At 41.4% G+C, this 27,390-nt stretch overlaps 1 protein-coding gene across 1 annotated transcript in view; it reads right to left on the bottom strand.

Annotated features, from left to right (window-relative positions):
- The window catches only part of LOC139925399 (semaphorin-5B-like), a 79,492-nt gene extending 57,039 nt beyond the window's left edge, over positions 1 to 22,453 (bottom strand). The window contains exon 1 of the mRNA XM_071916750.2: positions 22,397 to 22,453. The gene's annotated coding sequence lies outside the window, so the exon portion shown is untranslated. The remainder of the gene's footprint in view (positions 1 to 22,396) is intronic.
- Between the last annotated feature and the right edge of the window lie 4,937 nt (positions 22,454 to 27,390).

Raw genomic sequence — 27,390 nt, 5'->3', positions numbered from 1 at the left:
GAGAGAAGGTTCTGGTGGGATTCGAGTCCAGCAGGGGCCGTTAGCAGCCAACCATCCCTGGGCACATTGATGTAATACTCCTGCTGCTCTGTAGTTGAGTAGAGGATTGACAGCATTGACCTATCATGGGTGAACCATTAAGACTGTCTGAGCATGGGATTGTGGGAGAAGCTGAGAGTCCAGGGAGATAGCTCTGGGTTTCCCACAGTGAACAGGTTCCATGTTCCTACGAGGGCTTAACAAGTCTGCAGCAAACTGGTGAACTGCCAAACTTGTGATCCTTCACAACTCTGACAATCAGCTAAGCCCATTATGTGAAGACAACTAATCTACCATTGGAGGGGAAAAGGGGAAATCATTATTATTAACTGTTTCTGTGTTGTGTTTGGAATAACATACTTGTGTATATTGAGTTAAGAATATTGGCCCCTATTTACTACAGCAGCCCCATTAACTGTAGAGAAAGAGACATTTTTTGTTTTAATTGCAGATTTTTGATTTTTAAGGAAATTAGCATTGTAAGACTCACAAAACACTAGAGGAGCAAGTAAAGGCTACATACATTCAAGTCTAGCAATGTTTTTACTGGAGTCATGAGGGTGTCTGAGAAAAGTTCATTCATTCAATTTCTCTACCCGCTTCTTACCATGCAGCTGCTTGTGCTGGGATAACACTACAAGACTTAACTGATTGTGAAGAGATTGGAAATTATACACTTAATGACTGGCATTTGCAGATTTTTTCATCTTGCGCTATAGAGGCGCATACACTAGACAACCAGTTAGATTTAGAGAACACACACTAGACGATCAGTTGGATTTAGGGAACACACACTAGATGACCAGTTAAGATTTAGGGAACACACACTAGACATCCAGTTGGATTTAGCGAACACACACTAGATGACCAGTTAAGATTTAGGGAACACACACTAGACAGCCAGTTGGATTTAGGGAACACACAGTAGACGACCAGTTAGATTTAGGGAACACACACTAGATGACCAGTTAAGATTTAGGGAACACACAGTAGACGACCAGTTAGATTTAGGGAACACACACTAGATGACCAGTTAAGATTTAGGGAACACACACTAGACGACCAGTTAGATTTAGGGAACACACACTAGATGACCAGTTAAGATTTAGGGAACACACACTAGACGACCAGTTAGATTTAGGGAACACACACTAGATGACCAGTTAAGATTTAGGGAACACACACTAGACGACCAGTTGGATTTAGGGAACACACACTAGACGGCCAGTTAGATTTAGGGAACACACACTAGACGACCAGTTGGATTTAGGGAACACACGCTAGACGACCAGCTGGATTTAGGGAACACACGCTAGACGACCAGTTGGATTTAGGGAACACACGCTAGACGACCAGTTGGATTTAGGGAACACACGCTAGACGACCAGTTGGATTTAGGGAACACACACTAGACGACCAGTTGGATTTAGCGAACACACAGTAGACGACCAGTTAAATTTAGGGAACACACACTAGACGACCAGTTAGATTTAGCGAACACACAGTAGACGGCCAGTTAGATTTAGGAAACACACACTAGACGGCCAGTTAGATTTAGGGAACACACAGTAGACGGCCAGTTAGATTTAGGGAACACACAGTAGACGGCCAGTTAGATTTAGGGAACACACACTAGATGACCAGTTAAGATTTAGGGAACACACACTAGACATCCAGTTGGATTTAGCGAACACACACTAGATGACCAGTTAAGATTTAGGGAACACACACTAGACAGCCAGTTGGATTTAGGGAACACACAGTAGACGACCAGTTAGATTTAGGGAACACACACTAGATGACCAGTTAAGATTTAGGGAACACACAGTAGACGACCAGTTAGATTTAGGGAACACACACTAGACGACCAGTTAGATTTAGGGAACACACACTAGACGACCAGTTGGATTTAGCGAACACACAGTAGACGACCAGTTAAATTTAGGGAACACACACTAGACGACCAGTTAGATTTAGCGAACACACAGTAGACGGCCAGTTAGATTTAGGAAACACACACTAGACGGCCAGTTAGATTTAGGGAACACACAGTAGACGGCCAGTTAGATTTAGGGAACACACAGTAGACGGCCAGTTAGATTTAGGGAACACACACTAGACGGCCAGTTAGATTTAGGGAACACACACTAGACGGCCAGTTGGATTTAGGGAACACACACTAGACGACCAGTTAGATTTAGGGAACACACACTAGACGACCAGTTAGATTTAGGGAACACACACTAGACGACCAGTTAGATTTAGGGAACACACACTAGACGACCAGTTAGATTTAGGGAACACACACTAGACGACCAGCTAGATTTAGGGAACACACACCAGACGACCAGCTAGATTTAGGGAACACACACTAGACGACCAGCTAGATTTAGGGAACACACACTAGACGACCAGCTAGATTTAGGGAACACACACTAGACGACCAGCTAGATTTAGGGAACACACACCAGACGACCAGTTGGATTTAGCGAACACACACTAGACGATCAGCTAGATTTAGGGAACACACACTAGACGTCCAGTTGGATTTAGCGAACAGACACTAGACGACCAGTTAGATTTAGGGAACACACACTTTACAATCAGTTGGATTTATGTACAACCAGTTTTCTTTCCACCCTTCCTGTATTTTTGTTCCTTCTGTCACACTCAACTGTCATTGGCTATCACCGGTCTCCATTCAGATTTGAGTGACCAGTTGACCAGTTCACTCTACAAGAGGACGCCAAGACTTGTCCAAATTCAAGTGGTACAAATCAAACACGTTTGAAATGATGGAGATGGTCTCAAATGAATCAGCAGGAGAGAGATTACATTACAAGATCCACAAACCCACTGTGATCTTGAAAATCAGTTGTGTTGACCAAATCATGGCTAGAATTGCCCTAAAAGTTAAGTACTGTCTCCCCAGTTTCAGAAAGTGGCCTGTTAACCATCACTCCTCGAGCTGTGTGAGAGCATCACTAAGCCGGGTCAATCCTTAACCTGCCCCTGCAATAAAAACAACCCGCTGCTTACTTTCTGCCCAAACACTGCTTTCACTGTTTAAGACCTATGTCCATACATGGAGTGTTTACCTGCCCCTTCATTTTCCTCTGACTTATATATGACTAGCGGTCAGATGCTGCTCCATTTGTTTTGATTTCTTCAGTAAAAGGTATACCAGCCCTGTACAGTGATAAGGCTGAACTAACATTTTTCTGTTTTCCTTTTTGGACATTTCTTACCCTTTATCTCATCATGGGAAAGCAGAGAGAGTGACATGATCACAATTGCAGAAAACTTCTACTAATGATGATAGGAGGGCACAAGTCAATTTACTGTACTTGAGTAGAATTGTAAAACAATGCTACTTTTAAGTACGAGTATTTAAAAAAAAAAGAAAAAAAAGCCTGTAATTTTACTTTTACCTGATTAATTAAATAGGTATTTACTGCTAGGTAATTTTTATTTTAACCCTAAAAATAGAGAGTATGCATTCTGGACCTTACCTCTCATAACTCCTACTACAGTTTGTTGATATCAGCTAAGAACTATCTCCAAACTTTGGGTAATAGATTATTACCACTCAAATTATTTGAAAGGACCATGACAAAATAGGACAAAGACCATATAGAGAATGCAAAATGCTGAATATCACTTCCACAAGGATTACCAACAGAGCAGTGCTGAAACAGAGCGTACGTGTTAAGTGAACGCCATTAAAATCCCGACAAATCCTCTTTACCGAGATGATATATGACAGGGAAATTAATTACATGTAATTATTTCTCAATTCAGAAACCCTCTAATTTGTTCCTCCTTGGCATCCAAAACAATAGAAAGGAGTCCAGTGTCTGACCCTTCTATATCACGCTCTTGTCTAAACTCTCTCCTCCAGAGGATTTGGACCCCATCCAGCTATCATTAAAGGAAACAGTGAACCCCCCCCCTCCCCCCAGCCCCCCTCGGGATTCCTAACCCCAAAATTCCTCCTGGAACAAAAAGGGGTCACAAAACAACAGCTTTGCTACCAAAAGAGCAGATACCCGAATAAAAACCTTTGACCTTCGTCCTCGCTGAATGTTACAGTACAGCAGCTTCTACGTGACTGTAACTAACCAATCGCCTATACATTTTTTTTATATTAATTAGCAATTAAGTCAGTTCATGGGGGAGCAAATGGACATTGAGAGGGCATCCAAAGTCTCTCCATCAAAATATTCAGAGAGGACCATTTCCGAGGCGGCGTTCTCAGCTCCTTCCTACCGGGGTGAATGGCCTCTCTGTGCAACTTGCCAACTATCTGCCAATGGCTGCTCTCTTTTACAAGTGAATAGACTGAGTTTAGCCACAGTTAAAAAGACACACTAACGTGCCATGGCCACGCCACAATGGCCGCTCGGGTAATTTGCCAAAGCTAATGATGCCGGTTTGGCCCCGGCAAGAGGAGGTAGAGAACAAGAATCTTAAAGAGGCACACAGCTGCACCGCTCGCTCTCTCTTCCTATCTCCCCTTCTCTCTCTATCGCCCTCTTTTCTCTTATCAGGAACTCTTTCTTTTACTTTTTTGCTTCCTTGAATAAAGGACACAACTAGGGCATAATAACATAATCACATGCATACCTATGCATTCTCTCACCGCCCTCCCTATCACTCTCTATCACTATCTGGACTATTCCCACATTGCCCCTGAACCAGATCTCTGTCAGGCAGACACATGAGCAAAATAATTATTATTCTTTCCACACATGCCTTCCCAGACAACATGAATCAATGCAAATGGAAAGAGATAAGGAAAAGATGCATAAAGAAGAGCTCAGGATTAAAGTTCTGAAAACATATCCAAGAAAGTAAAGCCATTAGAAAAAGTCAAATAGATCATGCAATAATGAATTATAGTGGCCTCATAGCTACAAGTAAATAAGATAAGGTAGATTTGTTTGCAAATTTAGGTTATTCTGACACAGCTAAACTGTAAGCTGTAGGCTGTCAGTTTCACCTAATAATCAAATATGACTATGAATTGACTGAAATTAGTCAAATTCAACTGAAATTTTAATATTAATGGTAACATTTACATAATAATGACACATGAAATCAGGGTGCAATGAATGGACAATGCGTTCTAAACAGATAGAGATTCTATCTGGAGTTGATTCACAGCGAGCATGCAGTCTTTCCGTTATTCAGTTTCTTGAAAGATTTGAAATGAAATCAAATGAAATGAAATGATGATGATGATGAATGATTTTAGTTGGTGTTCTGTTGATTCTTTCCAAATATCTTTAGTTAGGAGGAGTAGTAATCTCCTCGCCAGACTGCCATGATGCCGCTAGCAAGCATGAGTGTGCTAAAAACGAACTAGCAAGCTAGTAGAAGAGATCGCAAGATCGTGAGAATGACAGAGAATGACAGTCTATGGAGTCAAGCCAAGGCATGAGGAGCCAGTAATGCGTTCAGTTCAACTGGCTGTAAGTTAATATATGAAAATGCTGTTTATGACACATTTGACGGGCAGGTTGGGGTTGGAATACATTATACTTTTTTGACATTCGACTGAAATTTGAATATTGAAATTGCTGCTTACAAACAGTCTTAGTAAGCAGCTGTCTTTAGCCCTAGTCTCTACTACAAAATCTGTAACACTAAAAATGGCGGCTCCGACAAAGTAAAACATGTCATCAGTGAAAGTGGCCAATCGACGCACCTTTGTGTGCATATCAAAAAGAAAATCCGTTGAAAATACTTTCAGGTTCATGCTGCCGCAGAACTTTGTTCTTTACGACAACTAACGGAGGTTGGGGGCAACATCAACCGTCTCTGCCAGCAACCGTTATTAATAGCCTACATTTGAAATAATTTAATAACATAATAATCTCAGATACATAACCCTCAGCTCCCTGCTGTAGACTGCATGCATGACATGACTGTTGACAGGTGATACAATGACAAATGTATGATGAGCAAATGATTGTATGTATGTCAGAACTTTAGATACAGACGACTCCCCATTCATAGAGACAGCAGTCTTGTCTTGTTAGTCACGAACATGCTGCCCGGGTGGTGTTACAAAGATGGAGCCCGAGCGAACACTTTGACACTACTACTGAAATGATGCCGTTTAATTTACTGTATATTTATCGTAGAACTGATCAACACTAGGTGCAGGTGGGAAAGCAAAGGTAGTTTGCAGTCATGTGTGTCATTTTATTAGTCAGATGCAGAATAAAAAATAAAAAAACTTTGCATTTGAAATTCTTGGCTTGAAAGCGAGCTTGCCCTTGGGTCCACACACCACTGTTTTTGCATATCCAGCCAGTACAATAAGCGCAGATTCAGTTGTGCAATTTTCACCCCGCCAAGAACACATTTCAGGTGAAACACCGAATAACTGTACATTTTTGGCATGAAAATTGTCAAATTTAAACATTGTGAATAGCAAAACAAAACAAAATGTCAGCTATCGACAGCTTCAACTCAAAAAGTGCCACCAGTGCAACACGTGGCACTTGCCAAAAGGCCAATTATCCAGCTATTTAATGGCCAGGGTCAAAAAAATTGACACACATAAAGACATCATTTCACAATCCAGACTGAGGCTAAAGATCCGGAGTTGGGAAGCCCTCTTCTCCTTTCCAATTTTCTCCCATCTCCCCTCTGTTTTCCCCTCCTCTCCCCTCCCCGTGCCGATTTCAGCACTCATGCCTTAGACAGACAGAACAAAGGGAATATCCACCACACAATAGAATGAACCAATCCAGGGAAACACAAGAAGATGTTCATCTGCATGGAAAAACTGGCATGCTGACAGACATCTATCCATATGACATCTAGTCTATAGTGTCAGAGATAGAGTGATAGAGTCTGAGGATGACAGTAGAAAGAGGGGGGAATAGGGGAGGGAGGGAGGGGTGGAGGGTTTACTATATGGCTCATTAAAGGAGAAATGACCATGCAGGGAGGAAGCAGGCACACAAACTGACAGACAATGGCAGACAGACATAAAAAAGTAAGGGAGTTAGAAAGCGCAACAGACAGAAAGACGGGACACAAAAGAATAAGTAATTGCACTGAGATAGCCAACCTGCACATGGGATACACACACACACACACACACACACACACACACATATAAACACCCTCTGGCCAACACTGACCAAACACATATCAATAAACCACATGAAGCCAACTTACTAGTTCACCATCACCACCAAACTGCGATACCCGAGACAAAACGAGCGGCACCGATCCCTAGTACTTCACATAGTAAAAGAGAAAGAGGGAAGCAACAGAAAAGAGAGAGAGAGAGACCTTGTTACACACCGGCACACACTGGCATGCCGACCAGTGTGTGAAGGGAATGGGGGTGGTGGAGGGAATGGGGGGGTAAAGGGGTGTGTTGTGTGATGGGGGGGGGGGGGGGGGGGGGAGTGGCAGGCTGCAAAGCATTCCTGTCTGCGAAAAACAAACCGTTAACTTTCTGAATGGAGAGGGGAGTGCCTGCCCTGTGTGTGTGTGTGTGTGTGTGTGTGTGTGTGTGTGTGTGTGCTTGTACTTCTATCCTTGTGAGAACCAGTTTGAGTTTTAGACCTTCTGAGTGATGACATTTATTTAATATGAAAATGTTACAGGTTATTACTTTGATGGGTGAATTGGTTAGTATTAGGATTAGGTTTAGTTTAGGGTTAGGATTGCGGGGATGGTAATACAAAAGTGTGTGCGTGTGTGTGTGTGTGTGTGTGTATACTGAGAGAGAGGAGTTAGAGAGCTATGAGAATGAGAGTAGGAGGGAACCTTTCTCTCTCTCTCTCTCTCTCTCTTCAACTCATGGAAACGGAGACTCTTGTATTCCTGTTGTACTCCGTTTCTTCACATCACACACAAAGGCAGAAGACTGAGTGAGATCACTAGCATTTAACATTAGTCTGGTTCAACTACAATTCCCATGCATAGTGAACCTCCTCTCTCTATGGCCGCTTGAAATAGTTCAGTCATATAAAGGAATGCACCAGGTAAGTTGGTCAACTTACCTGTTGTGTTATTTGTTGTGTCAAGAACATAGACACAAAAATCATCCATGTGTCCCCGGTAGATCATTGGCTCTGGTGCGCCATGCTAACACTTTTAGCGTACACTATGTTGAGTGATAGTAGGCTCCATGCTAATCTCGCATAGGCAGAACTCTGTGTCAAACAAACGGAGGTCTGGAGAAATTCAAGCAGAACAGTTGGTTCGAAAAGGGCGGAGAAGCTGTGGGATGTCATCATGCTTCAAACCGCTTCAAACCAATAAAATTGCGCTATGGTGGAGCATAACTGTGACGACCCTCCTGCTCTGCTTGTTGGTACTGTGCATGTTTGTCTGTCCTGCAGGAGCCTGGTGGGCAGGGTCGTCATCAGTGCCAATGGAGTGCACCTGGGCCCGGTGTACTCCTTGGGCGTAAAAAGCCGTCTGACCATGAGTTGCTCTCTCTCTTTGTCCTTGCAGCCGACACTGCAGTAGCAGGGTCTCCAGCCTCCACCATCCTCTCCTGTTTCATTTATCTATGTATATGTTACAATAAACTTAATTATCATTTCTACAACTTAAATGGGTTTGACTCCTCTATGTTATTGCCCTTGAGCCGGGGTTGTAACAATAACGCTGGTGTGTTGTCCTACTAGCAATTAGTCCCGAAGACAACAGAACATTCCCCACTTATTTGCGTGTTCATATGTAGTGTCAGTCCCTTTGGCCTTTAGAACGACTATCTATTCCACCATTATTGGCGTGAGAGGACAGACTGCTAAAACTATACTACTCTACTCCCATGTATGCATCACAGGCTGTTGACAAGGTTTGATAAATCTACTTTTACCATAGCCTGTTGGTAAACATGCTATTACATCCCTGTTTTGGAGCAGAGTCTTCAAGCTAAGAACCTGGCTTCATCAACTCATACTCTCTTCATATATCTCTGAAGTTTCCATCCATTTTTATTGTTAGTGTAGCTACATTTAAAAAAGGAAAATTGTTTCTACCCAGACAGAGGTGCCATTTCCAGGGTGCGTGTTTTCAAACTCGAACCCAATCGAATGGTTGCTTCTGGCTCGGCAAGTTCTCGTTATCCAGCATTTTCTGTCGAGAAGTTTTCCAGACCTCCTTGAGTTTGATGCTCCATGCTAACACTCTAGCATATGCTATGTTGAGTGATACTAGGCTCCATGCTAACACTTAAGCATACATTATGTTGAGTGATAGTAGGCTCCATGCTAACGCTTTAGCATACGCTATGTTGTGTGATAGTAGGCTGCATGCTAACTCCAGTACAGGGCAGTAGAGGAACTATCTCTACCAGGTTTCCACAGGGGCTTCGAAAAACAAGGCCAGTTATGGACTCTTGATTGTAAGCTGTCAAATAAAGCAAAAATGCTGAGAAAAAATCAAAATGATCATCTGCGGTGATTAATGAGGAGGCCAGTACTTTTAATTTCCACCCTTCATGAGAGGAAAATGCAGCTCAGTTGAGCGCCTTGGGGTAAATGTCTCATTCTAATTAGTTGGAGGACGCTCCGCTCAAGGCGGCAATTATTACAGTACTCAACTTGTTTAGATGCGATAGTATTTTCCTACAAAAAGCACAGCACATATTTGGTGAACTGAGAACACTGGTGTTTTTCCATTATACTGATTATCATAGATAGTAGTTTTCTTAAAATGTTCAGAGTTTTCGGAGAATTATAATTTCATTGTGTTTTTCTTTATACAATACCATTGAAACGGCCATTAAGTTATGATCTGAACAGTACCGATGATTAAATATGTGTGAGCTTACTACAGTGGTCTGGGCCTTCAGCGGTCAGGATGAAAGAAAAAATAAAGAAAAAAGTGGAGGCGTGGGGTCAAAGGAGGTTGAATCAAAACACGAGCAGCAGACAAAAAAAAAAAAAAAAAAAATGGATGAAAATGCAATTCCCTTGTTTTCTTTTATAGCAAAAAAATGTTTAGTTGAACTATACTGCAAGAAGTAGTTCATTTAATTCCATGTAGTGAAATTAGTACCTGGATACCTAGGGTGTATCTGTAGTCACACACTTGATTGCTGTGTGTGTGTGTGTGTGTGTGTGTGTGTGTGTGCGTGTGTGTGTGTGTGTGTGTGAGAGAGAGAGAGAGAGAGTGAGAGCGAGTGTGTGTGTTGCATGTGTGTGTGTGTTCTGGTTGCTCAGTTATGCCCTCAGACTAAATAAACTTCTAAACTTCCACAGATGTATAGATGTATATTGCCATTTGGTCATTAATAGCATCTTGTGAAATCCAACATTCAGATGCAGCACACTGATTTAAAAATATGAATTCAAATATTTATACACATATCTGAAAACAAACCTAAACTTACTATATTTGTTCTTTGAAAGGTTAAAAACAGTCAGAGCCTACTGCCTTTTGAGGCAATACTCATGTTGTATGGATGTTTATGATGTGACAGGCATTTCCCAGTTTCCATACTATTGGAATGGCTTTCCAATGCATGTATAAATACATGAAATCAAACTTTACTCATGAGGACAAATAATGTTGTCAACAACACCTATGTTTAATGATTCAGTAGTGTCTATCTCGCTTCTTGGCTACAGATCTGGATTGAATACAGGTTCAAATATTTGAACAGGTTGAGGTGCGCTTGATTTATCTTGCCAGATATTTAAACAAACTCCAGCGTTTACAATCCTTAGCCATGCAGACAACCAGCATTGGGAAGCAGTTTCACAACATGTTATTAAAGGAATAGTTCACCTAAAAATGAAAATTCTCTCATGATCACCCATATGCCAGTTGAAATACACTAATGGTACACTAAACTTAACCAATACTTACTACATTTTGTACTAGCTTGGTAGTTCAACTTAGTTCAAATTTGGATAGTGGTTTTGGTAGTTTATTACTTTTTTGTCAACTATTTCTGGCTATAAAACAAAAAGGGAAAGAAAAGCAAGTTGATTGTTTTAGCTACTTCGTTACTTGTCATTGTTTTACCTCTCAGATGTTACAAAGACCCTCTTAGTATGTTTGCATCCAACAGAAATCAAATCAAATATACTTATAAAGCACTTTAAAACCACACAGTTGCGAACAAAGAAAAAGAAAAAGCGGAAGAAACAAAAAGTGGAAAAAGTAACAGAAAGTTAGCATTCCTTCCACTTTTCTCTGTGCTGAAGCCAGATAGTGTAGTTTGGTTTGGGTTTAGGTCCAGGCTGAGTGTAAGTGTGGGAGTGATGGACACTATTTTCAACAGAAAGTTACATTGTGAAGAGGCCAGATACTTTATGTCATTTGGTTTGACTCTAGCCTCTGGCAGGCAAGTTAGAAACACATTCAACATTCCTTCACTTAGTTTCTAATAAATAAACTATTTTGGTTAACATCCTAATCTGTGTTATTTTTGCAGTCATGTGATTTTGTATTATATAACATTGCAGATGTAGATATGATCATTTTTACAAAGCTGATTGATCTTCTTTTTTTTAGGTCATTTAACATAACTAGATTTCTCTTGAGGGAAGCTTTGCTATAGTTCAACTTCTTCCAGTGTGAAGTAGCTGGTAGCTTGTAAAAGACTTAAAGTAGCTTCCATAACACTGCAGAAAACACAGCCTATAAATCAAACACTAGTCATACTGTAACTACTGCTGTGCCGCTGAGCACTGTTTGGCTAACTTGATCACTGTGCATAAAGTCAGGCCAGAGTTGGACCTCAAATTAATTTGGATACAAAATGAGCCTGGCATCCCCTGTTGGCTGAACAGAGTTACCATCATTAACGTGCAAATGAATCAGGAGACAAAGTCAATAGCAAACGCCATTAGCTCTGACAAACATTAGTTTACCTATCCAAACAACTCCAATCTGGCCTCCAGAACTTCCTAGCTTCCCGGCCAGCAGATGAGGTCAAATCATTCACTGGACAGCTTGACTGACAATGTGAGCGGCCAATGACAGGAAGCCTAAATACAAGGGTTCCCAGTGGTCATGGCATTTATGGAATTTTGAGATGTATTCCAGCCAGGGAAAATCAGAGAATGTGATAAATCCACTGGGGAAGTCAGGGAATTTTACAAATGGGTCACTTTCCAGGAATATAGCAGAATGTGTTTTCCAACTTGTTTCACACATTCATTACATTAGATGTATTTCGGCCCAACTGGAGTGGAAACCAGACTGAAAAACAACATGAACAAGCCACGAAGGAAGAACAGTTTTAGCTCATGGAAGTGCTATGGCTTAGTTACGGAAAGTCATGGAATTTTACATCAAGGCCACAGTGGGAACCCTGAAGCTTACATGGTCATTTATGTGTTGACCCTTGGGCCCTTGGACCCACTGCCTCATTTCCAAAATACATGGTATCAGTAATGTAAGAAGACTGGCTGAGTGTTGCCCAACTGACTGCTCATCCCAAAATATCACTTAACAAACCACAAAGGACTTAGTTATAGAAAGTCATGAAAAAGTCAAGGAATTTTACATCACCTTGCCAAATGGAAGACTAACTTTGCGTTCACACCAACAAGTCACCAGAGGCCCATTCATTTCCTACAGAGCTGAGTGACCAGGTAAACTCGGCTGATGTGTGGATGGGCAACAAGCTTGGCATTCGAGAAAACTGCTGAACTTCTAACAGTCATTAGCCCTCAACACCAAATCAGATTTCTGTGCTTCCTTGTTTCCATACAGATGTGATTTTGTTTCATCAGCAGTAATTCCGCTTGTCAAGTGCAAGATGCACGAGAAGTTGACTCCAGCCATTCAAAGCTTCCCAGTTCTCCACAACTTTTATTTGAAAGACTACAGGAATAAACGTCTCAAGGTAAGGTAAGCTTGAAAGAATATTTTGTTTATTTTGAATTAATGCTACATAATACTTAGCTAGGTATTTTAACTCATCAAAATGTTATGAAAGGTTATACCAGAGCAGCAAAAAATACATGATTTGCCTTTTCAAAACTTTGTAGTTGCATACCATTAGATAGATCCAATCAAAGCTTCTGGCCCCACCCACAATTGGTCAGAATAGAGCAACTCATCAACCAAGTTACTTACAATGTGAACAAGCACTAAATGTGATTGGTCCTTGCACTGTAGATGGAAGCACGTTCTTCGTACCCGTCAGGCACGGCTGTGGAATTGGCTGCCAATCCAAAAGGAATTCGGAGAAGGCAAAGGGGTGACCTCCCGCTCAGCGCCACATAATGGCAATTAATGGTGGCCATAAATCATATCCAGTGAAAAAATAGAGTATCATTTAGCCCCCTGTGTGCCCAGCGGAGCGTAGGAGACAAATAACGCTTCCCTGCCTCGTCCCTAACCTTTACAGACCGGGACATTCATCTTTCTCAGCCTCTCACCACAACGGAGTACCAAAGCCCCGAGAGGACGGAGGGCCCTTGCCTGTGCAAACTTCAGGATGACCCCCCTGCCCCTCCTCCCCACCCTCAACCCTGTCACTGCTAAGGCTGAAAGATTACAGGCAGAGATGGGCGCAGCGGAGCCAAACTGGGACCAATGAGTCATGTTTTAACACTAGAAAGGGACAGTGGATTTGGGGGGCTGAGAGAAGGGCAACTAGCTGTCAATTGAAAGGAGTAAATATGAGTAGAACTAATATTTTTCTTGCATGATTTTGAAAATCTAACAGCACTGGTTTGTACTTAAAGTGGGTCCAGGAGGGACATTTTGAAACGTAATGACTAATAAGATAACTAGAGAACTACTACCTACTGTCTTAACAAAGAAGAGTTCGTCTTAGTACCAGAAAATGCTTCTCTTGACTTGTACCATAGTAATACCCCTTATGGTGCTGTAAAGAATCCTTTTAAAAAGGTTCTCTATAGCACCATGCCCAAATGGTTCTACATTGACCCTTTATGGAGATGAGATGGACAGTCCCTCCAGGAACTTGCGATTTTGCGATCGCAATAATTAACGCAAATTCAAGAAATCTCCGCAATATTTGCGAGAGCTTGCAGTTTTGCAAAATTGCCGTAACTTTTCCGCATGAAATGGCCAAATCAACAGACCGCTTGTGATTTGGACCAATTGTCGCATTCGGTGTCGTGGTAACTTACGTCATCGCAGCGCGCATTCAGGTGGAAAATGAACAAAACTCACCTGCCAACAAAAATTACTGCCATAGACCGTGCAAAACAAAAGAGAAGCAGCAAGAATCGAGGTGAGTGCAAAATTCAAGCTCTTGGAAGAGTTAATAGCTTAAACGGAGAGTGGGAGAGAATAGGGGGAGGCTGTGTGTGTGTGTGTGTGTGTGTGTGTGCGTGCGTGCGTGTGTGTGTGAGAGAGAGAGAGAGAGAGAGAGAGAGAGAGAAAAAACTTTTTTTTTTTTTGCTTGCAATTTTTCCCAATTCCCGCAATTTTACCGCAAAAAGAGCACATAAAACCTTGCAAATTGTATCGCTCCTCCGCGAAATCCTGGTGGGACTGGATGGAGAACCATAGGAGTGTATGAAATGTTCCAAACGAGAGGGTTAGGGTTAGAAAACATTTAAGAAGAACGAACCCTAACCTTAACCCTAACAGAACATTTCAAGAACCACACTGGGTCCTTCTTTCTGATTTACAAGTTTTCATTTTTCTTTGAGTAACTATATATATATATATCTGGTAGTTCCGGCGGCGCTGCTCTGTAGGCGACCCGGCCAACTGTGCTGCTGCATAATTTGTGTTTTAATCGTGATTGAGCGATTAATACGTCCTTGTTTTTGTTTCGGTTTTGTGTTAATATTATGTAACACTGCGAAATGCCGAGTTTTTGAAGATTTCTCTACACAGGACTGTTTTTGCTGCTTTTCGCAGTAGGCCACTGTCAAACAACAACATTTCACGGAAACAACCAGGAAACGCACATTTACGACAGGGAAGCGCTGCTGTCACTGCGAACCTCCAGCGGGGCAAGAATACAGCTTTTGGCTGACCTGCCCGAGGAACTACAAAGACCACGGAGGTACCGATGGCGAGACAACCAGTCCGAGAACGGGGAAAGGCCGCGGAGACAACCGCGGAGGGGCAAACGAGGGGGACTAAGACAGATGCCACCCTTGCCATCATTGATCCTGTGTAATGCGCGCTCCTTGAGGAATAAGATGGACGAACTCAAACTTTACACCAGAACCTGCTACGAGTACCGCGAGTCATGTGTCATGGTTTTTACAGAAACTTGGCTGCATCCGGATATTTCTAGCTCACTCATTGAGTTGGATGGCTTTTCCCTGGTACGTTCTGATAGGAGTCTTGAGTCGGGTAAGACAAGGGGGGGCGGACTATGTGTTTATATCAATGATAAGTGGTGTAGGCAATACACCACACGAGAGACTATCTGTAACCCAGACGTTGAGCTATTATGCTTGAGTCTCAGGCCGTTCTTCCTTCCGAGGGAGTTTGGGAACATTGTGATATGTGCTGTTTATGTGCCCCCAAGTGGAAATGCAGGGAGAGCTGTGGCCCAAGTGGCGGACTGTGTACATAGACAGCTGCAACGTACACCAGATGCTCCCATGCTCATTTTGGGGGATTTCAACCATTGCAACCTTGAAATGTCTTTACCTGGGTTTGAACAGTATATTAAATGTGACACTAGAAACAGTAAAATTCTTGACAAATGCTATGGAAATACCCAGAACGCAGCTAGAGCCAAACCACCGCTGTCCAATTCTGATCACAACACTCTTCAGCTCATTCCCATCTACCGTTCAGTCCTTAAGAGGAGCAAACCTCTTGTAAAAACTGTTAAAGTCTGGTCCACCGAGAGTATTGAAACTCTGAAGGGGTGTTACTTGAGCACAGACTGGGACATCTTCTATGAGTCTGATTTGAACAAATCCACAGAAGTCATCACAGCTTATATTAACTTCTGTGTGGATGCTGTGATACCCCAAAAGACAATAAAACTGTATCCCAACAACAAGTCCTACATCACTAAGGACGTCAAGGATTGTATCAAACGCAAGAGGCTTGCCTTCAGGAATAAGGACCAAGTGCAACTAAGATCAGCACAGAGGGAGCTGAACTAGAAACTCAACACAGCTAAAAGACAATACAAGGAATCGATTGAGAAGGACTTCTGTGCAAATAATACGAAGGAACTGTGGGCCACTATGAAATCCATTACAAATATGACTCCCACCAGGAAACCACTGCACACAACAGATGACAATACCATGGCAAATGATTTTAACAACTTCTACATTAGGTTTGATTCACATGATTTCTCTTTAGAATGTGACAGTGTCATTAGCACCATAACAATTGATGATTGTGTTCCAAGGATAGACATTAGTCCCAGGGAAGTCACAAGACTTTTTAGAAAAGCAAACACCAATAAGGCAACAGGCCCTGATGGTGTCTCAGCTTTCCTTTTGAAGACATGTGCAGAGGAACTTACACCAGCCTGGGTCTCTGTCTTTCAAAGGTCTGTTGATTCACATACAGTTCCATCTCTCTGGAAAACGGCAATCATTACTCCTCTTCCAAAAAAACCTGTTCCTCAAGAAAATAATGACTATAGACCAGTAGCCCTAACCTCTGTTGTAATGAAGTGTCTGGAAAAGTTGATGGTGTGGAAGCTTAAGTCAAACATAAATGGACAGTTAGATTCTTATCAGTTTGCCTATAAAGACAATCATGGCACTGATGATGCAATACTAACCATAATACACATATATATATGTGTATTATATATATATACACATATATTTTGCAACACCTTGAAAGCCCCAAGGCCTACGCCAGACTGCTGTTTGTAGACTTCAGCTCTGCTTTTAATACTCTGCAGCCACACATCCTTCTCAGTAAACTCAGACAGATGTCTGTTAACCCATATATCATCAGGTGGTATCACTCATTTTTGACCAACAGGACCCAGCAGGTCCGAGTGAACCAGACATTATCTGAGTCTAAAGTCATCAACACAGGTGTTCCTCAAGGATGTGTGAGTTCATCCCAGCACTTTTATTGTCAAGTTTTCTGATGACACTGCCATCTTGGGACTCATGGATACAGACACTGACATTTCTGGCTATAGTTTGGAGGTTCAAAAGTTTGTACAATGGTATGATGACCATCATCTCATTGTAAACACTAAGAAAACAGAAGAAATTATTTTTGATCCAGGACATCTGCGGGATCATTCTCCACTACTGGTCCATAACGCTTGTATTACCCAGGTTCATTTTTACAAATACTTGGGTGTACATATTGACTGTAATCTGTCTTGCAATGTCCATGTTAATTCTGTATGCACTAGGATCCAAAAGCGACTCTACTTCTTGTGAAGACTCAGGGTGTTTGGGGTTGGACAGAGGGTATTGATGTTATTTTATCATGCTGTGATAGAGAGTATATTACGCTACGGAATCTTAGCTTGGTTTGGTAACATATCAGTTAAGTTAAAATCACAAATAAATAGACTGGTCCACACAGCAATGAAAGTGATGGGGGTGAGGGAGCATCCCTCCCTCTAAATGCTCTTTGAGAAGACTATAGTTAAACAGGCTAGGAAAATAATCGCTGACCCCTCCCATGTCCTGTATTCAGAATACGAACTGCTCCCATCAGGTAGACGCTACAGGGTCCCAATTAAATACAGGAAAAGATACCTGAATAGATATAAAAATTCTTTCATCCCTCTATCAGTGAATCTCCTAAACTCAGGACATAAGGAGGGTGTGAAATGAGGGGCTGTGTTGCATGTACTTGAATGCACTTATGTCTGCACTTGTTTTGTGCTATGCACTTTGTGTCTGTTACTGCACTATTGTATGTATTTTTATGTGGCAGCCTTTATGTCCAAGACAAATTTCCCTAGGGACAAATAAAGTAATCTTGAATCTTGAATCTTATAGTTCTATATAGAGCCACTACCCTAACCAAGGAACCCTAATAGAACTCTTCTTTTTCTGGGTGTAGCCCTCTTCGGCATGAACACACAGCATCAGACTGGGATGGAAACAAATTCGGTGGGCCCTTCGACATCCAAACCATCTTACAGCACCATGAGTAAATACATTTTGCCTGTAGGTGGCCCCAGAGGGAATCAAACCCCCAGCCCTACCGATACCATGCTCTACTAATGGAGCGATGCATGATCATACAGTGAGCAATCCAGAGGCTGATGCCAAACCTATGTTCATCCTGTCAGCGCTTGGCCCGGACATGAAAGCCTGTTTCCCCTGATGCATTCCAGGTAGCTACATGCCTCTGCCAGTAATTAGCTGCCTTAATTGAACGTTGACATGTAGCTAACTATGATACATGTGTGCCTTCAGGACCTATTATTTTTCCAGGAAACATCAACTGAGCTCTTGTTTTGGCTTGATTATATCAATGGTTACAACTCTTGCCTGGATTTGGGTGTCCACTCTTTACAAAAAGGGGTATATATAGTAGCAGAATGGTTCTTTAGGTTTGTACTATACAGAACCCTTTATGGTGCTGTAAATAACTATTTAAGGTTGTATGAAATGTTAGAAACCAGCAGTATTAAAAGGCATTTTTAAAAACCACACTGGGTCTTTATACTGATTTACCAGTTTTTTGTCTTAACAAATCAAAGGGTTCTTTGAGTCATTACGGTTCTTTACAGCACCATAAAGGGTTCTGTATGGTACAAACCTAAAGAACCATTTTCTGGTACTATATAGAACCCTTTTTGTAAAGAATGTACAACCAAATCCAGGCAAAAGTTGTAGTTATTGAAAAAGAACATCTTGATGTCACAATCAGCTTTTTACATTGCTTTTCAGATATTTTCATAGATAACGATTCACGCCCCTCGTCCTACCAGCGGATCATGATGGATTCGTCTCCAGTGAACGTCCATAATCCACAACCAGTTGACCAGGGCTCTGGACTGGTTAACTACCACCCGCCCCCGCGCCCCACACCGTCATCAATAGACGCCTTGTCCACCACATAGCACTCCACTGTGAGCCAGCGGACTGGGAGCTACACAGAAATATTGACTTTTAATACTTCAAACCTTCAGCTTGCCCCGTTTCTAAACAAGCCTGGCTGTGTTGCTTTTTGAAAAACCCCACAGGCACAGAGGTTTACCTTTCGACTGGAGCAATAAAGTCATGCTTACAGGGGTCGCACACACACACACACACATGCATAGGTAGAGGGGTGTGCTCATAAACACAGAGGGGCGGCGGTAGCCTAGAGCAGTGGTTCTCAACGTGGGGTCCGGGGACCACCAGGGGTCCTTGAGGGGGTTCCAGGGGGTCCCCAGCAAATTGATGAATTATTAAACTTCACCATTATTTAATTCACAAGAAATTAACACAATTAGAGAATGGAGAAGAATGACTCTTTAGATCATAGTTTCACTGTTATCTTTCTAACTACAATACAGGTAGTCATGGAATTCTGGACAAAATCATATCGAACAATAAAAATATTCTCAGATTTGAGTCAAAATCTCATCAAATGGAGGTCCGTGGCCCTAATGTGGACTAAATTAGGGGTCCTTGATATGAAAAACTACTTTCAGAGGTGCCGCTGAGCAAGGCACTGAAGCCCGAGCTGCTCAGTGGCCACGAGTAGAAGTGTGGTTGTACTGGGCAACTCCCACTGAGAATGTGTAGAACTGTGTGAATGTGAAGCAGAGTTTTGCTCGAAAAAAACACATGGGGCTCAGTTGACTTTCCCTAGATAAATAAAGGTTAAACACACACACACACACACACACACACACACACACACACACACAGGGTCTGTCTTCTAAATGCTGGGCTGTGTAAGCCACCCATCCATCAGCCCCTCCACATACTACACTTTCTCTTTCTCTCTTCATCCATCTCTCACTCTCTCTTTTCCACTTCGATCTGACCTCATATGCAGCTGTGGAGGGCGCAAGGTGAAGCTGAGGTCTGTGGGTGACAGCTTCAGGTGTCCAGTTTAACGATTTAATGCCACTTCTATTTTGGGGGGTGGGGTGGGTGGAGGGGTGTATAGTTGCAGTAAGTCCTTGTATGTAATGAGAGGGTGTCAGTAGCTCTGTTTCCTTCCTCTCCAACTTTTAAAATGTGTCAGAAAATGAAAAAAAAACAACAAATTAAAGCAGCAATATGCAACTTCTTTGTCTTAAAATAATAAATAGTGTATATTCTCCATGATCATCAATCATACAGGGAGACATCCATCACAGAAGAGGCAAACAGTCAATTTATCCACCCACAGTAGCCTCAACAGACCGGAATGCAATGCAGCCACAGCTTGTATCTTTGCAGATCTGTCATCTGTCAACACTGATATTTTTTGGAGATATTCGACATGTTTAAATTTGATCATTTTCATGCCAAAAAGTCCAAGTATTCAGTGTTTCTCCCAGAGATTTATTCTCTTCAAGGTGGAAAAGCTTCTGAAACAGCATTTAGACCATGGGATACTAAAACTCTCCACTGAAACCCAGACTAACGAAATTCTTTTAACCTCCATCATATTAGACATGGACGATTCTGACTGGCCGATATCCAATATTTAATAAAAGAACAACATTGGCCTAATATATCGGTCAAACCCTAGAAGAAGTGATGACATTGTAATGGAAATACAACTCATAAAGTGAGACTGGACAGAGACAGAACCTGAGAAAAGCCTTCAGTACCTTCTATACACATAGAATTAAGAAGTGAATACTGTAGTGTAGCCTACATGTGCATAAAACATGACATCACATAACCACATGAGCTTCACTGTTATCAGCTCTCCTATTCTCACATTATACTCTTGATGCTCTTCGGTGAATAATTGGATAATAACTGGGTGGCTTGGATAATTTAAACCCCTACTGTTCATAATCTTATCAATCAAAAGTTATTACACGCCTGCACCGCACGTGCATGCGCACGCACACAACACAAGCCCTCGATATCTTCCATTCCATTCGCAGTAGCCTTTCAAACATTTGACAGTTTAATGTTGACTGGCTTATCAGCAAACGTACACAAATCGTAGAAAATGATTTTGACTGCCAACAACTTATTAGGATCCGGTCCACAATTCGGCGTGCGTCCAATACACCAAGCAACACTTATTTCAATAAAATATCAACTTTTGGAAATGGTTCGCCCTATATTCCCACAATCTTCTTCCTCCAAAATACACCGTGGTGGGCGGTAGGCTAGCGAGCAGTGTGAATCGGTTGTAAAAATTGATATTTTAATGAAAATTAAATTACGTGCTGCTTGGTGGCTTATATGTAGGTATATGTGTCGAATTTACCAGAAGGCTCTAACTTCAAGGTTTTATGTTTTCTATGTATGTATTTATATGAGGTGTACCGGTAACGGTGAGCAAGGACGCATTAAATTGACACATTTTTAAATAAAGTTTGGCGCGACACTCAGCATACGGGATTGGAAACGTGTCGGGGCTTTAAAAATATGGCAATTTAATGGTGCCTTACTTAGCAGAAAATGTAGACTACACACACCTCGTACAACATGATTTACTAAACGTTAACAGACACTGGAAAATTTGGAATACAAGTGACCCACCTAGCAGCATTTTATTTGAATAAAATCTCAACTTTTAGAATTGGTTCACACTGCTCGCTGTCCTGCTCCCTATGCCGCCCTCCACCGTGTATTCGATGGAAGAAGCCTGTGGGGATAGCAGGCGAAGTAGCCTACTTCTTAAAGTTGAAATCTTATTGAAATAATTTGGTGTATTTGGTGTATGCCGCATCGGAGAGTGCATGCTATAGATGCCTTCATGTCGTAAGTTCTGTTCTACCAGGCGTGTACGCTTGCCGAAGAGCACGGCAACATTAAAATATCAGAATTATGAATGGAGTTTGGTGTAATGTCATCATACAAGCTCTAAAGAAAAGGCACAGTGGGAAGATATTAGGAGTGATAGGAACGTAAATGACAAGATGAACTGGGGAGAGGAGAGAAGGAGGTGCTGTCCGACACTGAATCTCCACCAGTCCAAATCATAAAAGCAACTTATAGGTAGCCTACTGTCTTAACAAAAAACAATACATTCAACGTCCTGATATATATTTAGAAAATACTGAATTACAGTAGGCTACTGCCAGTGTGCAAATTGGCTTATATCTTCTGTAAAATGTTGGCTGACCGCCCCTTGAAATTTAGCAGTTAGACCGTCGATTAGATCAGAAATCTCTCAATATCTTCACATAATAGGAACAAATAGGCTACACTATTTAGGAAAGAGATATAGTCGTGCATGCATGGTGTCGGCTAGTAATATCCTGCAAAAGCCTGTTTTATTGAAGTGGTCAAACTTTATGCACTCAGTTCAGAAAATAATGCACCAAACACAAATGGATATATCTTACCTTTCACTTGCGGTTCATTGAGATTCCCGCTTAGTCAGGTTATAGCTGTAAAGTTGCAGAGACGGGGCTCGCGCAGGGAGATGCACAGTAATCAGTATAGTTCAGTATGCAGCAGCCTGTTATCCAATGCTCTGGACAGTGCTCCAGCTGTGCAGGGTAGGAAGTTACTGGGCAGGCTTAACTCCGGCTGGGAGGGGTGCTAACAAACCCAAAGTTGACCAAAGAATGTACTGAACCTGCATAAACTCTCAAATTCCCAATGCATGTCTTCCTTCTTTAACATAAGTACTCACAATATCAAAAACATGCAGGATTTCACATGAGACTCGTGTGTGTGCATGGATAATTGTTCTGCTCACACAACCTGCACCCCCAGTATAATGAAATAGTGGCTGTATAGGGGGTCCATGTGAGAAATAGCAGCTCCTACCCAAACATACTTGGGGGTTTAATGGAGACCTAAACCTTTTTACGCATCTTTTTCCCTGACATAAAACGTTATGAGCTAAATTCTTAGTAGGCTATATTGATTTAAAGGGGCATTAAGTAATCTATGGCCTCTACTGACCTCTACAGGCGACCAGTAGGAATTGCAACAACAATTGACGTCTATGGTGGCCTGTAATTGACACAAATCGTCATATTTTGACACTTTAATCCCTAAAATGTCCTTAATTTCGCATTACATAAACATTTATTATCCATTAAAGATAACATAGCTTTAAAAAAGTAAGGTTAGTATCATGGGTTTTTAAGGGATTTATTCATGGGTTGATTCGTGGAGACACTAGTAATTAAGGGATTTTTCATGCCTTTTATGCATGGTTCACAGGGTTAGAAATGAGTTATTAATGGAAAATCTCCCTGAATTTTACATTGAATTAGAAAGTAAGGAGTCAAAAACTAAATGAATGGGATTTTTGTATCCCGTTTGCCAATCGCTCTGTTCTTAAAATGGGTGAAATAATGTGCGTAGAAATTACATATGACACAGTTATTACATAACATATTACTGAATTTTTAAAAACAATATTAACCCAAAACAAAATTTGCCATTTTTGTTGTGTTATCCCTGTGTCACAAAACCATGAAATGCTGGCGTATGGCTAGCCTTTTTTTTTTTCATTGCAACAAAACCAATCAGAATCCACCTTAACAAATAAAGAAATGCGAAATAGAGGAACTCCTGAAAGCAAAAATAGTCAATATTAGCATAGGATGTGGTTAAAGACATGGGGTATTGTGGGTATTGTTGCTGTTTATTCTATTTATCCAATATGTATTTTTTTTTACATTTGTACATTGTAATTTTTAGGTGACAACATCAACTTTTTGGGTAAAGCCTTTTTGAAGAGCAGCCAGATTGTTCCCAGCTCTCAGTTGTGCATGACTCAGTGACAGCATCACTACTGGTGAATATGCAGCTTTTTTCTGATCGTCGCTCTGCTGACTCAGCACAGTGGCCCAAACACTTCATCCCGGTGACAGTCAACACTGCTCCAGTACTGGCCGCCTCACTTGTTCCAGCTAATTGAAAATCTTTTTAATTACCGGGAGCTCAGGATTTGGCCTTCTTAGGCTTTAATATGCAAATCATGCTCAATCAATAGGAATCTACTTACATAATAATATATGCGATTATGTGTTGAAACCAGTGACGTAGGGGTAAATAAAGGATAAACTGACTTCCAGTCGATGATCACTGTAAGAACAACCATGAATATGAACAAAAATCCATTATATTTTCCAGATATAATTGGATGATTGGAATATCATTTCTTTCCTTAATAGACCATATCTTCATATAACTTCCCAGCAAAAGCAGTTGATGAAAGTTTACCCTCCACTATATCACTATATCCAGAAAATAGTGACTCCAAAACAGCTTCAAATTGCCTTGTTTTGTTCGACCCTGGCAGTCCATTCTAGTCCATTCTAAGCTAGTCTTTCTTTGATCAGACATGAAGTCTATCATATAATATCTTGACACGGACTAGAGTACTCTTACAAGTAGTCAGGATGATATATATTCTCTTTCAGGGTAAGTGTTGTTGTCTCTGTTAGGTTCAGGACTAGAATCCTAGCATCTTAGCTAGCTTGCTTACCCTGTTTCATTGAGGAGAAGAATGTTAAAGGATAAGTTGAGTGATTTTGGACCTATATATAATTTGTCTCTAACATACCTGTAGTACTTGGACCCGCAAGAGGATATTGTCTCCAGAGTCAGCTGTTGGTTGAAATGGCGAGCTCCATTGCCTCTTGCTGCTAACAATGAGTCCAAATGTGGTTTGTCAAAATATCTCCAAAAAAGCCATTTGTAGGCTCCACAGCGGAGTTGAGAGGAAACATGACACAGTTCCTCCATTACACACACTTTCACTAATCAAAGAAATCACAGAACTATTTTTCTCTGCTGCAGCACAGACTGCTTTGGTAGAAGACTAACCACTGAGTGTGTAGTGCGTTTGGTCGTGTCTTAGCTTATATTAGCTTTAGTGAAATGCTCCTGGATAGCTTGACAGAGCCGGACGACATGATTGGGATTCTCACATGTACCGCTTTATTCAACTATACTTGTTAACCATACAATGCCTGGTCTCTACGGCACTATATTCTCTAAACATACGAGTGTAGATTAATATAGTGTAACACCTACCAAGTCGTTACTGAAGAGACTTAAAGCTACTTGTCCGGAGATAGACTGGGCGTAGAACTCAATACTGTTGCTGTAACTTAGTCTCAGAAGAAAACAGGGAGCGTCACCCAGTTACATAATCTGTTACTGCAACTAAACAATGTTCCAAAAGCATAGTAGGTTTATTTCTGACTGTTACAAGTGGAAATGAACTGTGGATATAAATACATTGGTTAGTCGCTATATCGTTTTCACAGACTGGCTATATATTTTGACAAACCCCGTTTGGAAGCATTGTTTAACATTAGGAAACGGAGCTCGCTCGATAGTTTCAACCGACAGCTGACTTGGGAGTCAATATTGTCTGTGGGTCCAAGTACTACAGGTATAGAAGAGACAAATTATATGGGTCCAAAATCACCAAACTTATCCTTTAACATTCTTCTCCTCAAAGGAAAGAGGGTACGCAAGCTAGCTAAGATGCTGAGAGTGTTTCTAGTCTTGACCCAGTAGGATAACTTGGAAGACTAAAGCACAAGACAGACAGAATTATTCACGGACGGTAAACCCACCAAAACTCACGTTACCCACCTTCTTATTTGAATAAAGTTTACCACCATTTTAGGCCTGACATGAATCTTTATGATATGAAATTCGTAATGTACATCATAGTAAGTAATGAAGCTGATTTTAAAGGTGCTGAGAAGGGAAGTTGATGCTAGAACTAAGACGTTTCAAGAAAACTCGGGTTTACATTTAAACAAATGACACCACAGTTCCTCTCCGGTTCACTTTCCATGCAAAAGGGATGAATGGAAAGACAGAGAGAGTAGAATGGCGAGTTGGACCAAGAGGAGGAGGAGGGTTGGCGTGTTGACAGGAGCTTGGCATTGACCTTGCGGGGCGCTGAGCCAGAATTCCTCAGCTCACCCAGCCTGATAAGATATCATTGCCCCTCTCATCGCAGCTTTTCACGTCTGTGGAATTCAAACCTGGGTCAAACAATAGCTTCACCAGCCTGCAGTACCAAATGGGTGGGGTTTTGAAAGTTAACTTAACTGATACCTCCTGAATTGTGCTGATTTGGTGAATCCCACCCCTCTCTGGCAAGGGAGTTAAAACAAACGCTGAAAGTATTCAAGATTCAGGCTATTTGCTTTAGATGAAGCAATGGTTGTAAGAAAGGCCCAGGAACATTATGTGGCAGCTCTGTTATTGCATGTGTATATATAGACTGACTGCCTAAAATGAGTGTTACAGCATTCTTATAGTAAGCCTACCATTCTTGGATGAAGAGGGATGCTCGGTGGTGAGACAGGAAACTGCAAAAGAGTTTGTGTGTGTGTGTGGGTGTGTGTGTGTGTCTTTGTAACTGTAGGTTTTGTCTTGAAGTTGAAATCCAGGCAAAGAAGAGAACTACAAAGAAATAATTCTGCAACTTGCAAAGCTGCAGCCTCCATAACGGTTTATGTTTGTTTACCGTTTGTCTGTTCATTTTCTGACAAAATAGCACGTGAATGCAATGCTGTTTAGCAACGGACTTGGAGGTCCTGGATGTCGGACTTTGCCACCAGCACATGAACGCAGCATGAGATATCAAACAGACAACTTCTTTGGCTGAGATAACAATACTGTTGAATTCATTGAAAACAGACTCATTGATCAGAGCTTGGCTGCCATCTACTGGCAGATTGTTCACACTGCACTATAGGCAGAGGTAGATTTTATTATGAGTTGTGTTCAGGAAGCAGATGCAGTACACATACAATACATGCAATATTACTTATTGGATTACTCAAACACAATACATTTTTGAGAGGGGAAAAAAATATTTTTCCTTCTAGATAAAGAGTCTTGGAAGGTGGGGTATAACTGGGATCCATTTTACAATAAGGTATTTGTTTTTAACTGAAGTCTTGCTGCTATTCTCTCCATATGGTAATCAATTTTAACCCTTTCTTGCCATTGATTTAAGGTCGGAGGCTATGGCTATAGCCAGGAGACGGTAATCATTTCTATCAAAAGCAATATTCCTAATAAAGGCATCTTATTTTTATCATCTCAGTCAGAGGTTCACAAACTTTTTCAATGCAAAGTCAGCCAAATAGACACACATTAGACCACAAACCCAAGGAATCTAATACAAGATGATATTCTTGTTGCATGACTCGATATAGAGTTATATGTCTACTGTAGGTGGAGTGATAACAACAGTAGGGAGAGGGAAACCAATTAGCAAAATACCCATTCCTTGTACATTCTCATATTGTCCATAGTGAATGAAATAATGGTAAAATTAAACCTTATCTAAGCCTTTTGGTAACTTTCCCAATGTGAAGTAAAAGATCCAAAGCATGGA

This window comes from Centroberyx gerrardi, chromosome 21, assembly GCF_048128805.1.
Source record: "Centroberyx gerrardi isolate f3 chromosome 21, fCenGer3.hap1.cur.20231027, whole genome shotgun sequence".
Taxonomy (NCBI): Eukaryota; Metazoa; Chordata; class Actinopteri; order Beryciformes; family Berycidae; genus Centroberyx; species Centroberyx gerrardi.
The sequence above is the reverse complement of the archived record's forward strand: the minus strand, read 5'-3'. Positions and strand labels throughout refer to the sequence as shown.